At 41.5% G+C, this 16,811-nt stretch overlaps 1 pseudogene; it reads right to left on the bottom strand.

Moving 5' to 3' along the window:
- The window catches only part of LOC134444114 (protein NLRC5-like), a 116,034-nt pseudogene that overhangs the window by 52,503 nt on the left and 46,720 nt on the right, over positions 1–16,811 (bottom strand).

Here is a 16,811-nt window from a genome sequence, read left to right on the forward strand (position 1 = left end):
ATTTCCATACAGATCTTTTTTTTAGCTGTAACATTTACTGTACTTGGTCATACTTGTAAATATCAGCTCATTTAGAATATATTAACGAAAAGATCAAATTTGGCAATAAATAGCACATTTTCAGTGAACAGCATAGTTGCAATACCCACTCTGGCCACCATCCTAAACATTGCACCAACAAACCTCTTCTTAACAGTTTTCCCATGTAATTTTTCATCATAATGGTGAATCACATTAAATAAACAAATAAAATGACTGACTTGAGCGTTCGCGGTCTGCAGTGTGAATCCTCCAGTAGAGCACAGAGCTGCTTCACTCCAAAGTCTCCTGGTATCTTCCCAGTCAGGTCCAGCTCTGTCAGGAGTAAGGGGTTTCCACCCAGAACTGAAGTCAGATACTCACAGGCTCTCTCTGCTTCATCAGACAGTAACCTACATAAGGAGGAGAGAGAACAGCAACAACAACAGAATATTTATCATCTTTACCGCTACTCCAAAAGAGTACAAAATGGAGGAAAAATATGATGACACATGAAGCTGTTTAGTGAAAGTATACTGTTTACAATACATTGACTTCTCAATCTAACTTCACTCTTTCACCTCAGTTTGCATTTTTGATCTGTAAATACTGATGTAAGGAGCTCCACTCCAGAGTGTCCAGGGTCGTTTCCTCTCAGGTCCAGCTCCTTCAGGTGTGAGGGGTTTGATTTGAGAGCTGAGGCCAGAGCAGCATATCCTTCTCCTGTTATACCACAGTCTGATAGCCTGAAGAGAAAAAAGAGTTTATTAATGGTTTGATACAAAAGTAGCATTTGGAGTGCGTGCACATTCAAATAAATAGGTGCTTGATTAAACGTGATCAAGTAAAGAAACTTCCACACACTGTTGTTGCTCCTGGTTTCCAGGTTTGTCTGACACAGCAGCAGTGTGTGGATCTTTTTTCTTTCTTCATTATTCTAATATATTTAATCAGAAAAAGATAATATTCAGATACAACATTGCAACTGATGTGTCTTGTAATGCCTGATGTCTACCTAATACAAAAAAGAATATCCAAGTAAAGATATTTAAACATATCAGTATGTTTCAGAAGCACACGAATGATTGTTTTTCAGCTCTATATCTACATATTGATGTATCCTAGATATGTCTAAACCTTAACACCGGTACATTTTCTTACAATGCACATTTAACTGCACATCTAATGCAGATCTGACCAACTTCAATTCAAATCAGAAATGGCAGCTGATACTGCATAGACAAGGAGTGTGTTACAATATGCGGCCTTGCCTCCTCCACTAGTGCTTGTCTCCTCGTCCCGCCTCCTGGCCCCTCCTCCGTGGAGAAAACTATAAAGTTTCCCAGCTGTCAGCCTAGCCACAACAACTTTTGAGGGACTATTTTTCATTCACCATCCCAATTGCAAATGAGAAAAAGACTCTACAATTGAGCTTTTGCAAGATATTGAAATATAATGCTGTTGTCAGTGATGTTATCATGACATATTACTTCCTGGTACGAGGAGACAAGCACAAGTGGAGGAGGCAAGGTCGCATATTGTAACACACTCAAGTTGTTCCCAGTTGTAACTTGCCCCCTCCTAGCCCTTTCTGCTAGGGGTGCGTGGGTAATACCAGGAAGCCATGAACAGTGTACATGAACGCTGCTTTTCGCTTGTGCCTAAACCTGATACTGCCTTGAAAATCATCATCTGACAGAAAATACCCTGTAAAGCACTATCTTGATATGAACACAAAATAGCAAAAAAAAATTTGAAGATGACATTATTTGCATCAAACAAATTGGAACTCTTTCACCATGGTGAGCTTGAACGTTGAATTGGCTTGGTAGAAGCACAGCCGGCTACAAGTTCAGATTATTTATTTAGTAATAACAAACAAATTGGATCACTAACTTGAGTTTCTTGACTCTGCAGTGTGAATCTCCCAGTAGAGCACAGAACTGTTTCACTCCTGCATCTCCTGGATTCTTCTCCGTCAGGTCCAGCTCAGTGAGGAGTAAGGGGTTTTTACCCAGAAGTCCATTCAGATACTCAAAGGCTTTCTGTGCATCACTATTCAGGAACCTGGGGGGGGGGGGGGGGGGGGTCAATGATGTTTGCATCAATGGTGGGAATACAATACAATATAAAATGTCCTTATTTCCATAGTATGAGATAACATTTTGATGCCTCAATCCAACTTCGTTCTTTCACCTCAGCTTGCATTTTTTATCTGTAAATACTGAAGTGAGGAGCTCCACTCCAGAGTCTCCAGGATCGTTTCCAATCAGGTCCAGCTCCTCCAGGTGTGAGGGGTTTGATTTGAGAGCTGCAGCAAGAGCAGCATATCCTTCTTCTGTTACACCACAGTCAGATAGCCTGAAGAGAAAGATGTGTGTTGCTGATGTTTATTTGTGTAAATGTACGTGCCATTAGAAAGAAACACAACTGAATACATATCCTGTATTTTAATGTCATTTCTACCTTTTTAAGGTACCTCATCTAATGTACGTATAATAACTGTGCTTTTACCAACTCCAACTAGTAGCAACTCGAGAATCAACTTAATCAACTTTTTTTTTGTAAAATACAGTGTCCTAATCATGGTGATGCACAGCATTACATGTCCTCTCCCAGCATGTGGCTGTAGTCAACAGTGGGACTCTTTTCCACGGGTAAACATATACAAGGAAAGGTATACCCATTCATGTACAAATGTCATAGTCAACATTATCAACTACTTTAATCATTGCAACCCTAAAGATGAGACATTATTTTCACAGATCAGTCATTTCTTTAGCACCGCATTTCTTCGTAATAACTGTTGTTTTTTTAAATGTGGGCTTTGGATGGACCTTTACTGCAATGATAGTTTACAAAACAGTAGACAAACACAAATACAATTTAAATCACGAACGTGAGTTTCTTGATTCTGCAGTGTGAATCCTCCAGTAGAGCACAAAAATCCTTAACGTCTGGGTCTCCTTGTATCTTTTTCCTCAGGTCCAGCTCTGTGAGAAGTAGTGGGTTTTTTCGTAAGAGCCTCTCCAGATACAGATATGCGCTCTCTGCAGCATCACTCTTCAAAAACCTATAGAAAGAAAATAATTATGTCCAGGCTATGCCTCATTATTTCAGAAAAAGGTAAAACAAACCTAAATGGCTCACCTCAGTTTGCATTTCTGATTGGTCAGTGCTGAAGTGAGAAGCTTTACTCCAGAGTCTCCAGGGTCGTTTCCTCTCAGGTCCAACTCCTCCAGGAGTGATGGGTTTGATTTGAGCGCTGAGGCCAGAGCAGCATATCCTTCTCCTGTTATGTTAGAGTATGAAAGCCTGGAAAGAGTGTACATCATTATTCTTAAATATCTAAGTTAATGTGTGTGGCAGCCGTGGTGAAATGGTTAGGACGTTAGCCCTGTAGATCACAGGGTTGCAAGTTTAATACCCAGCCCCCTCCCTACATGGCTGAAGTGCTCTTGAGCAAGGCACGTATCTCCACACTGCTCCAGGGACTATAGTTACTTTGGATAAAAGTGTCAGCTAAGTGTAATGCCATGTAATGTAAAGTACCTAGCCCTGTGCAGAAACAAGTACAAGATGCAAAATGCTTTATTGTCTGATACTCTGATATTTTCTACAAATCTCATGAGCAATTGAATGTTAAAAAAGGCAAAAATACACGAAAGTAAAACAAAATACTTTGATAAAAAAGACAGATTAGAAAGAAGTTGATTTACCCCAATGACCTGAGGGAAGAAGCTTATAATGGTGTGGCACACATAAACCTGTATCTGTGGCCAGATGGTAGTAAGGTGAAGTGTGTGACTCGGGTCGTGTTAAACATATACGTATAGTACACTTACCCCTCATTACACAACGCTAGTTATAAATGGATGCTGGCTGGGTCAGTTTTTATGATGCGCTGAGCAGACATGAATGCATTTCCTGTATGTCAGTGCAATTAATGTCTTTTTCTATACTCTGGAGCCAACAGTCTTATGACATGGCTGCACATCAAATCTTAACACCAATACAGTAGCTGTCTGACCTGTGTCATTGGTAGCAGTCTAACAGATTAATCGCTATTAGTGCATTATTTCACTTACATGAGTTTCTTGAATCTGCAGTGTGAATCTCTCAGTAGAGCACAGAACTGTTTCACTCCTGAGTCTCCTGGTTTCTTCTCACTCAGGTCCAGCTCTGTTAGGAGTAAGGGATTTCCACCCAGAACTTCATGAAGATAATCATAGGCTTTCTGTGCTTCATCGCTCTTCAAAAACCTGTAGAGAAGAGAGGAAATTACATATTTGATGTATAATATGAAGGTAGAATATCTTTATAACGCCGCCTGTATTATATTTGATACGTAAACGTAAAACCTGTTGGCTGTAATTGTACGGGGCTGGAAAACATGTTAATTTCTACAAGGGGGCAGCAGTCAACAACAATCTCACAGTAGCTCGTTTAAAAATGGCTGAACAGGAAGGGAGACTTTCTCCATGAGTGGAGAAGAAAGATCATCAAATCTGGTGTACACATTCCCTAAATTATGTTGTGTACACTTTGATTTGAAGATTTACTTTGTAATTAATCAGGGATGAGTTAACATTTTTGCACCATGTTGCAGATAGATGATGTTTAAAATGATGTATTCTGTTCAAGATTGCCCGCACATGAATACTCTCTGTATGGGGGCTGCCAGAAGCTAATAGCATAGGTGGCTACATCTCACGTATGGCTTGGCTAGGCTACACTGAAGCGGCGTACACACACAAAGCTAGCTTTTCGCTTGCTCGCCTACTCGCCACTCTTTCATGGAATGTTCGCTGAAAGTTCCCGCGGCTTTAGCTGCCAATGAACAGGCGAGAAGTACCGAACTCTGCATTCCAAATGGTTACTCGCTTACTCGTCTCGCTCGAAGATAAAATATTTTCAACTCGGGATCCGCCCACATCGCATCGCTTGTACAGTACTCACCTACTCACCAGCGAGGCTCGCTGGAACACGTCGCCATTCTATTGACTTCATTCTCTGAGCAAGTAACTAGTAGCGACGTGTGTGTATGGCCCTTAAGTATCAGATTATTGGGATTTTATGTCATGGTTGGGCTAGGCTATATTACTTTTTCGAGATGTTCCTCCTTCTGCGTGTGTGCAAAAGCGTAGGCTTACTGTGCTGCTGGGGCAGAGTCAGAGTGAGCTTCGAAGTGTGACGTTCTGGATATGGATGTAAATGATGCTTTCGATTGGCCGAGGTAGGACAGAGGAGGAGGTGTCAGATCAGAATAAAAGCACCACACAACAGAGGAGCTAAATGTCTGTACCAATTTCTTATCATTAAACTAACTGGTCCCCATTTAAACTTGTGACATTCGGAAACGGTGCCTGTTTCACAAAAACCTCAATATTCTCTGTTTCTTGCGGATTTCGGTAGATACCCTCCTTGGTTTAACTTGGGTTTGCTTGGCAATAAAAGCTTGTAGAGACACACAGTTTTCACCCAATAAGAACAAGCCATAATATGTTTCAGTGGCCCCATCGCATAATATGCCGTGACTCTACAAAAAAAAGTCCAAAAAAAGTATTTAGAGCATCTGTATTCTACGACATAATTCCATAAGCACTGCCAGTATTCAATGTGTTAATTGGCAGTTCTGTGATTAATCACCTCAAGATGATTTGGCCATTTTAAAGGGACACCGTGTGAGATTGTGTAAAATACCTTTAGTTGTTTATTTCCAGATTTCATGCTACCCATTCACCAATGTTACCTTTTTCATGAATACTTACCACCACCATCAAATTCTAAGTATTCATTATAACTGTGAAAATTGCACTTTTCATACATGAAAAGGGGGATCTTCTCCATGGTCCGCCATTTTATCAATGAGCAGCATAGTTACAGTACCTTTTTGACCATTTCCTGCACAGTGTCCCTTTAACTAAGTGTATCAGGTGAGACTGTCACTGTTAAAACAAGATTGTCCCTTGATGGCTTCCATAGCCGGTGATGTCATAGAACTCAGCTTGCCGCTGATTGGCTAGCCAGTTAGTGGTGGCTAGGGCATCAGTTTTATAAAAACAGCCACAATGGGTAGACTCGCTGGAACTCTCCCGGGATTTGTTTGTGTTTTGCGCTGTGCGTGTGTGATTGCTGGGTAGGCTGAGGTCCGACTGTTTTCAGCCTACTGCATGTCCCCTCTGTGAAGGTTTAAGGTATGTGTGTGTAAACAGTGTATGTGTGTAAACATTCTAGGTGCCATATGTCTCATCTGCACATCTAAACTTGTATATTCACTACTGTTTTATTGTTGATCGCCAGGGTAGCCAGGTGATCCCCCTTGGCACACGGAGTCTGTTGTGCGCCGTATCCACTTGTGCTGAGATGGTGCCATCGAGGGTCATAGGCACTTTTCGCCGCTGTTTAGCCCATAGTGATTTTAGCATTCTGTTTGTTGTTTTGTTTTTGTTTTGTCCGACCGCCTACTCTCAGTGTTTTGTTTCTGTTGCAGACTGGTTCATGCTGGCAGGGCAGGCCCCAGTGGTAGAGAGCTCTAGTATGAATTACTGTTTGTAGCCTAGTTGTGTGAATGTGTGAACGTGAATTCTCACCTGTGTAGTGGGTAACCATACTGATTGAATCACTTGCTTAGTGTGGGTAGCCAAACTGTTTGAATCACTTGCTTAGCTAGTACGCCTATGTGTGTGTATGTGCCATGTGTGCTGTGTGCTCCAACATAGGCCATTTGTTTCTGAGCACAAGAGGTGGCCACACATAGAGCTTTATCCTTAACTGGCAGCCCGCCCTGTTGGCCTGGCATTTGGCACCATGTCTAGTAGGCTGCCTCTCTGGTCTGTCTTTTATTTTATGTTGGCGGTCTGATATTGAATGTGTGTTGTATTAATAAAGAAAAGGAATTTTATTTTTGCTCAAGAAATCCACGTCTCTGTCCCAGTCTGTCTTGCGTTATCCTTAAATCCATATATATTTCTAGGGGCGGAATTTAGTGGCGTAGTTGTGTAATTGCAGGTATTCCAACTTTATTCTTTTGGGTCATCCCCTAAAGGTCCACTTGGTTACATAAGTGTTACTAATAATTTATAAGTGATTTATAGTCGCCTGTTACTCTTAAGTGTTACCAGTCCATGTTATGGATAAAGAGTAGAGATGTTGTGTATGTACACAATCTCCTAGAAAGGTGTTTCACCAATTGCACAGTTACCAACAGGACCAAATATGGGTGGCATTCGGAATGCAAAGATAGGTGCAAATTCAAATTCTATCAATATGGTCTTACCTGCAGCAGGCTATATGCCATAGCTGCATGTGTGAGGCTTTGGACACCAAGGTTATCTAAATTGATCGAAGTGATAATAGTGGTCATGTGTAAGGAGTACCAAGTTTGATACTTGTATCACAATTTGCACAATTATTTGTTATCTTCTCAAGTAAGTGGCAATTGTGGAGACTGAGTGGTCATCTTGAATTTCAAACTAATTTACATTTACAACAGAGTGACCCCATAGGTCACATTTTAGGTGTATTCTCCATTTATTTGATTGACTGAAAAGTCTACCTACACAAAATGAAGGCTGCGCTTGCCGTTTTCCAGCGATGTTGTAAATTGCTCTACTTGTCCACCAAAGCAGCTATGATATCTACATGCAAGTGGGTGTTAATGAGAAGTGAGTAACAGCCACTCTAATAGTTCTAGTAACAACATTGCTTAGCTTATTTAGTTTGTGTTAGCATGCTAACTAGCGATTTCTTAGATCAGAAACAAAGCTATTTCTCTTCATAACTACTTGGCTTTCCATAATCACAAACGGTTGCTGATTAAAGCACATAGTTCCAAAACACCCTCAGCAACTCCAGCATCATGCAATGGCTGGTTTAATGATTGAATTCCTCATGTATATCCACCATTAGGATGAAACAACTCCCCTCCCCTGCCCAGCTGTGAGTGCACTGACACAGAAGGTGCGATCGAGTTCACGTCAACGCATACATGTGCATGTAGACAGCAATGCACCCTGGATGAATATGCTGCATGACGGTTAGATTTCCTGTCAAACTTCGAAATTTCGTCGATGTTGCGTTGACGAGGTGACATGTCACATGGTGTCAAACTATCGCGGGATGCATGCCACTGCAGTCAGATCTTACAACCTCTGCAGTTGCTTATCCCCTTCAACGCTCGTCGGCGGACTGCCTCCGAGGTCACGCGCCCATGAACTGGTTGGTCAACAACTCACTCACGTGTGTATATGGGTCTTGTCTCACACCTCTACACAAGTTTGCACAGGTCCCCACTTCAGCTCCTCCTCACTGCCTGTCCCCCCACTCCTCACACGTGGTGTGTTAGTAGAGCAAACCGGTGCGAGCTCATCGTCTCGTTCATATTTGTGGCCGACTGTAAATGCGCTGTATTTAATAACACCCACATCGTAACAACAAGTTCTCGCTCACATGCCTTTCGCAACATCGACGCTCGCAACAAAATCGTACGCGCCTAGAGATTCCCATCTTGAGTCCTTGCCAAAATGCTGCCGCCCGCCCTCTCTCAGCACTGTCTGCTTATTGGTTGACAGACTTATCCTCCACCCAGAGACAGTTGACAACAATATTACTATTGGCTGAAATTTCTTTGTGCTGTGAACGTGCGAGCAGTGCGCAAGTCTACAGGTGCGCAGCTTAGATGGAACATTGGATTTCCCCCTATAAAATCGCAATTTTCATTTTTTATTATAGTCGCGGCCAAAATCGCGATTTTTATTAAAATTCTATTAATTGTACAGCCCTAATCAATTGTATCAGTTGCCCATTCATATCTGTTGGGCAGTCATCTTAGGAAATGGGGAGTCATCTTGAATTTCAAGTGGCCTGCATACCTTTTTTAAATGGTAATGTTGTATCTGTAGAAATATAAAGACGCATTCTGTGCCAATTTTGGTGCAAACTAAACGATTGTTTCACTAAGCTACCTCCCACCAGTGCTGGGAATAACATTAGCATTAGAACATAACGGCGTTACTAACAGAGCTACATTATGGGTAAAGGAATAATTACTTCATTATTCTATCCATAACTGTATCGATGTTGCACTACTGTTGCACCAGATTGCCCCAGATGCTGACAAAATCTAGACGCAAATAGCAACACTGTGCCACATAACAAGGCGGCTTTTAATATGGTCATTCACCCTTTGCATGCAGGACAACAAAATCGCTGATCATGATTACTAAAAAGTTAGGTGGGTGGAGTGTATATTGATTGATTGATTGATTGCTTTATTACAGACTGACTCTCTTACAGTAAACACTTATACCAGTGCTTCCAATACTGGGATGTGCAGCGAGTGTCACTGTATGAAATGTTTATCATTGCCACAACCAGCCCCGCCGACAGGGGGGGACAAAAGGGCTTTTTGTCCCGGGCCCTGGACTAGGGGGGCCCATAACTGGGCCCCCATGACGTTGGGATTAATTATTATATGGTCACTTCAAAAATGTGTTGATTTAGGGATTAAAGGTGCTTTATTTGCATTCAAACAATGACTTATACATGTTTGCCTTCATTGCCCATGAAAAAACGGCCAATAACCCCCTATCACCCCTATTCCAAAATGGTTTGGTCTTTCTAGAAAAAAAGACGACATCATTCGATAAGTGGTCAGTGCGCGAGCCAATTAGTCAACAACATGCACAAGTCAGGAGCGCTGAAAAGGAAAGAAAGGCGAAAAAGAGATGAAGAAGCCAAAAGCCTGAGGGGTTCTCTACATAAATATTTCAGAAAAGACTCGGGTGATGCAGCAGGCACCAGTAAAAGCAGCTGTGCAGCAGATCCAGGTAAGACACGGGGCAACTTTTTCCAGTCCCGTCGTCAAGTAGCCTAACTGACACAGGAGGCCGTGAGCAAGACACACGGAGATCAATCAGACAGAGAGGGGGCACTGAATAATTTGATTACAACGGCTTAATTATACTGTGTTGCTTACGCCTATATCTAATAGAATCTATGAATATGCGCATTAGCCTACTCCGCAAATCAAATGTTTCAGGCAGGGACGCGCACATGGATGAGCACAATAGAAAACGGACATTGTATTATTTCCTAACCAGAACAGCAGCTTAATAACATTGTGCTTCAAATCTGACTGTCAGTTAAGAATAAAATGCATATGAGCCCACACAATCATAGAGATTATAATAGGCTACTATTATAATCTCTGGTTGTGTGGGATAATGCCTCGGGCGCACGTTTGCCAGGAGAAGGACAACCAACTTTTTAAACAGCGCTATGCAACGCTATTGCTAAATCTCCGCTTAGCACAGATGCTAACAAATTATCAACCTGTTAACTTTGTGAGGAGAAATACAGTGTAGATTCGTTGTGCATAGTTTTCTGTAAATTGACATATTCCTGTGTTAGGGTACTCCTGCTGTGGGAGGCTTTGATGAGGGAGGGAGCACAGCAGAACACTCTGTGTGTTCCTGTTCACTTGCTCTCTGTCACGTCACTTGAGGTCAGTTTGGCAAACGGTGACTCCTTCTCAGTCATAGCCTAGTTTTGATGTGCAAGCCTTCAAATTGCCAAATTACACTCAGGCTACACTTCTGTTATTAATAGGAATGAGAATCCTATCTATGTTGTTTCTTTAAAAATGGATAGAACAATGTTATGTTTTCAGAATGGTAAAATTGTTTAGGTTTTTATTGGCGGGGTGGGGGTGGGGGGGGGGGGGGGGTGGGGGGATGTGTCGGTCGCGGTGGAAGGGGGGCCCAATCAGAGATTTTTGTCCCGGGCCCAGCCAAAGCTGTCAGCGGCCCTGGCCACAACATTATGGTTTTTAGAGTCATTCAGCCTACAGATGAATCTATACATTATATTTCTCAATAATGCAGACAGTGTATTGACTCCATGGCTCACACACAACTCACTTGCACTAGTCCATCTAGGTCTTCTTAGAAGTATCCTCAAAGTATGGTGTTTTTGTAAACAAAAGTATAAATTCTAGCTGTTTTCCAACAGCAATGTCAGCTGACTATCCACCCGACATCAACACGGCACAATTGATGGCCCGACACTAGAGTTCTCAACGGGTTGGGTCAGCCCGACAAACCCGACGGGACCCTTGGGTTCGGGCCGGGTTCGGGTCGAAAATATAAGCATATGGCTCGGGTCGGTTCGGTCCGCGGGCTCAATCTTTTCTGCCCATTGAAAAAAAATATATATCAGTTCTGCTGTTTACCGTGAATCATGGCGAATTTCCCCTTGATGGGTCAGTAAAGCTAGACCTATCTATCTAAATATATGTAGGCCTGCGTAACGAAGGTCTGGCAGGCTGCTGCATGCAACGTTGCGCGCAGTGCTTAATTTGTAAATCACAAGGTACCGGAACGCAAAACAAACATGACATCACAGCGATGATGAGTTGGACAGAGGTCCCGGAACGCACAGAAAAACTACATTGGCTACAATTACGCAAACGAATAAAAACGGGAAAAAAAAATCTTAGATGCAATTTTAACGATATTGAGTCCCATGTCAGCTCATGGAACCATACTTTTGTTTCTTAATAAGGGACGGTTGGCAATCCAATGGCTATTTTAAACAACAGCCATAGCCTATTAAATGCTGTAATGACAACAACCAATATTTTTAGTTTGATCGCTAACTTTATGCTTAGTAGTCTCAGCAAATGCAGTGCATGCAAATTATGTTTTCCCCGTGAGGTGAAACGAAACCGAAGCGGTCTTCTACTACATATGGAAAGGACAATGGCTTTCCAATTAGGCTATCCTTTCCCCGTATTCACACAGCGTTGGCATATGCGTATTAAACGTTAAATCCACGCTTTGTTGGCGACTTTGTTGCATATAATTTGGCTAATCCGCATGTGCTGTTGCGATATGCCACTTCACTATTTAAATGGCTCGTGCACCGATGGTAAGCGAGCGGCAGCGAAGACGGCGATTTTTCCGGTAGACTTGGCTTTTCACACTGACTGTCTGCTCACGCTGCAGTCTGGTTGAAAATCCCCCTAGCCAATGTTTTATTTGGAGCGTGTAGGCCCTGTTTGAATGAAATATCACCTTGTCTTTGCTGCTTTCGTGCTCAAATTGACTTGTAAGCAACTGTCGGGTCTTGGGAGGGAAGGAAACGCCGCACACACATGCGGAGCGCTCGCCAGCCGAGGAAGATCTCATCCTCTCACCTATCTGTCTTTTTTGCTACATGGCTGATCAATGCACCAACCGTAGCCCAGGTGCCACTAGAAATTAGTATGTCCAAAACCTTGTATGCCGACCAAAATTTTATGAAACTGTTAAACAATGTTTGGCACAGCCAGGCTTTCCATGTCATCCGCGCATATGAACAAACAAGGAGGGAGGGGCAACTTCACGTAGCCTACATTTAATCAGGCTAGGGATGGAAATATAGTAAGCCTACATTTAGAAGTCAAAACAAAAGGTGGATAGATTGTTTTTGCCGTGAAGCATGAGGCGGTTATTGAAATCGCGCTGTGGATGATTCTGCTTAAATAGCAAGAACGTAAGTTTCCCCATTTCATATTATGTTTCTATTGTGGAAAATATCTTTTCACTAGGTTTTTAAGTGGGTTATGCAATTTACTGCACATAAGTGCCCTGAAAGACCCACCACAACCCGTCATTCTCCATAGGATAACGTGCGGAAACTCGACCCCCGACTTCGGGCCTCGGGCCGGGTTCAGTTAGATAATTCCAAGTGATGTGTCGGGTAACATCGGGCTCGGACTTTAAAAGCCACGGGCTGGGTAGGGTCGGGTTGACATTTTCAGGCCCGTTGAGAACTCTACCCGACACATTTCAATAAGCTTATTTTTTGTCCATTTTCAAGTGAAAACGCACGGTCAATCGTGTTAATCTTAATTGAATGTATAATTCCCCCAATAACTCACTAGAATTGTAGAATTCGCATTTTGAGACCTAAAACCTAGTTTTACGCACTTGCCAATACAAGAATTTTACAGACATTTTCTTGATCTGATATTGCGTTACAGCCAGTTACATGGAGAGGTCAAACCTGTATTGGAGGGAATCTGTGGGTTTTTTACCTTTACTTTTACTTTTAATACCACTGTTCCACCTAGATAACCACCTATGCTAGATCAAGAAAATCTTGCTTGTATTGCAGTATCAATTAAGATCGACTTGACTGACTGGGCGTTTTTACTTGAAAATTGTTGAATCGTGTGTGGCCTATGAGTTTTGGTGTGTTGGCGTTGCTATTTTTTAAATAATTGTTTTTACTTGTTATATATTTTCATTTCTTTGTTAAGCACAGTTTTGATGCCCTCTGTGAAAATGTACGAGATTCTGCAAATAGCCATGAAAATAAAGACAATTAATTAAATGAGAAGGTGTGTCCACCCTTTTGACCAGTACTGTATGTGGTTGAAAACGTGTTGCCCCTATCCACTGTGTAGTCGTTTACGGCTCTTGTTGCAAAAAATCCATCTCGTGGAAGAGAAAAGAGCACACGTCTTTGCCGAAAAACTTTGTGAACTGCATTAACATTCACCATTGATAATAGGATATGAAGATCTTTGATAGTAGCACCTTAGGCTCTTACTGCAACCGGGGTCCCCGGCGACCCTATTCACTTGCTGAAAGTGCTTAACTACATCATAACTACATTTCTATTACATTACAGAGAGCCATAGTGCTGAGCTAAGGGGCTAAGCAAAAATAACAGCCAAAATGACATCACAGAACAAGGATGAATACCCCGCTTAACTGTTCTTTTGTTTCTTTGACATTGTTAAGCAAGAAAACAAACAAAAAGTAATGCAATAAATTCTGTTCCTAGTAACTTCTTTTCTAGTTAAATGACACAGTTACTAATGCAATTACTTTTTTGGAGAAGTACCTAGTAATTGAAATTAGTTACAACTAACGTTCCTAGCACTGCTACTGCTACTTACCTCAATTTGCATTTCTGATCCTGATTCTGATTCAATGCTTTAATGAGGAGTTGCACTCCAGAGTCTCCGGGGTAATTTCCTCTCAGGTCCAGCTCCTCCAGCTGTGAGAGGTTTGATTCGAGAGCTGTGGCCAGAGCCACATATCCTTCTCCTGTTACACCACAATCTGACAAGCTGGGGAATAAAGAATTGTGTTTTTTAATTCTAGCTGTCAGTATTGTAATTGTGACTGAGTGTTATAGCTGCAGGCCTGGACTGGGAGAACAAAACGGCCCGGGCATTTTTTGGCTCAGACCGGCCCCACATACCGGTAATTAGCGGAGCACCATTAAAATGACGTAACTAATGTCTTCTGACGGGAAAAAATCCTCTCTTTCAGGTACCAAAAAACCCCACCATACGTGCAGTGACTTCACGTTCAATTGTTTATTTAAAATGAATCTATGATTGGTCATGTAAGCTGGCAGAAAACCTGGAAGTTGAGAGAAGAGAGCCCCTAGCAGCTGGAGATGAACTGGCCTTATCTGCACTTATCCAATCAACTCCTTGGACACACACAAAGAGAGGCACATACCTATTCTAATGTTAGGCATATAGACCTTCACTATTGGGTTTGGAGCATCTTGCTTCAGAAGTAGTTCACTTATGCCTCAACAGTCTGGCTTGACTAGACAAGAACAGAGGGATACATTATTAACTACAAATAATACAATACTTAATCTCAATATCCAAATTTATATTTATTGGTAATCAGGTGTAAAGAAATCCTGCCCACTGTCCATTCCACCAACACACTTTTTCTGAAGAAGGTCGGATGACCGAAATGTTGAATTAAAGTTTGTTGGTGGAATGGACGGTGTGCAGGATTTCTTTACACTTGAATCACAACCCCACCAGCCCAACCACAGAGGTGTGCAACAGCATCTTCTTGAAATATTTTATTGGTAGTAACAATAATGTGCTTAGTGGCTACTCACTGGCTACTCTACAGAATCACCAACAGCACCATTCCACCACAAAGACAGCAATTATCACATGCCAGTGAATATTTTGGCCTTAAAATTGAGCAGAATTTACAGGAGGAATAAAATTAAGTCTCTAATTAACCATAAAGTTAAACATTAATCTCCATGTAGCCTATCAAAACAAATCTATATATTTATCACATGGACTATAGCCTAGAGCATAGGCATATACTTACAAATCTCCATTGGTACACATTCAACTTGGAAAAGGAAAACCAAATGAATGAAATACAGTGCACTTTCTCTGAGACTTTGTCTTCCTCAGGATATAAAAGCACACCTCTGCTTCTATATATCATTGTTGTCGTAATATGCAACTGAATATCATGCATACCATTGGAAAGAGGAGAATGTAAGCTTTCAAATGGTACCCCACATGTCCCAGTTCACAGCCATTATTTCTATACAAACATGCATCAAAGAGTGTGTGGGGGAAAAAACGATGTTTTGTTGAACCGCTATTTGCGATTTCATGGACACGCTACGCGTTTTTTGCAGGGCTATAGTCTATTATATCTGAGGGGACACCTGGGCTGGCATATCATATTTCTGGCAAATGCCACCCCCTGCCACCCCTTAGAACCACCCTGGCAGAGGGCCGTCAACATGACATCGTGGGCCACCGTTCTCTTTTGTAAAGAAAAAAAAAATCATTTTTATTATTATTGGGAAAATGCCCGGTATGCCAGATGACCAGTCCAGCCCTGTATAGTTGTATTAACACTGCTAAGGTTGTTGTGGGGATATATATTGGAGTTTAAGAGAATCACATAGAGCAGAAAATGATAAAATACAGAACATATTTTATATACAACACTTCATAACAATGGTACACGCGCACACACACACACACACACACACACACACACACACACACACACACACACACACACACACACACACACACACACACACACACACACACACACACACACACACACACACACACACACACACACACACACTCCCCACCAAACTCGTCCAGCAGGAGCTGATTCTCGCTTCTCTGTGCAGCCATAGCTTGATTTACTTTTAATTATGTATTCATTATTATTATTGTTATTATTATTTTCAAATGTACCAATATTAACACAATTTCTAAATGTTTCTTTATGCTTTGTTTATAGTCAGTTCTATATGTAGTAAATATTGATAGAGCTTCTTCCAGTACCATATGTACTTTTCAAAGTTATGTATAGCCTACCGTTAACAAGAATGAATAAACAGAACTACAAAACAAACATAGCCTCATATTGCCATAGTACTCCACCACAATGTCACTACACAGGGCCTTTAGTAATACATGATGACTTAGTCATTGCCATACTGATAACAGCTAACTTATAACAGGGGAAGTGTTTTACTGGCATACAGGTATGTAATTTGAATGTCATTCTATTAAAAAAATCATGACATACTTCAGCTTTTTCAACTGGAAACGTGTACTTGAAGTTGATGTCAGATCCTCTTCTGAGTCTTCTGGATTACTCTTCACTTCTGAGTCTTTGGAGATGCTATTCACGCACAGGATTTAAAGGAAAGTCTATTATAACAGCTGATTAAATTATAATTAACAAAATTGTTGTGGTAATTGTGATACATAACTCACTCAGAATTGTCCACTTTATTGTTCAGTAAGTCTGAAATGTGCTTCACCCCAGAGTTCAGTAGTCTATTCCCACTAAGGTCCAATTCCATCAGGTGTGAGGGGTTTGATGTTAGAGCTTTAGTTAGAGCAATGCAGTGCTTTTCTGTTACACTGCAGTTACTCAGGCTGCAGAGAGTGGGAGGTAAAGGTGATACACATGTTTTAGTAA

The sequence above is a fragment of the Engraulis encrasicolus genome, unplaced genomic scaffold (genome assembly GCF_034702125.1).
Source record: "Engraulis encrasicolus isolate BLACKSEA-1 unplaced genomic scaffold, IST_EnEncr_1.0 scaffold_45_np1212, whole genome shotgun sequence".
In the NCBI taxonomy this organism is placed as follows: Eukaryota; Metazoa; Chordata; class Actinopteri; order Clupeiformes; family Engraulidae; genus Engraulis; species Engraulis encrasicolus.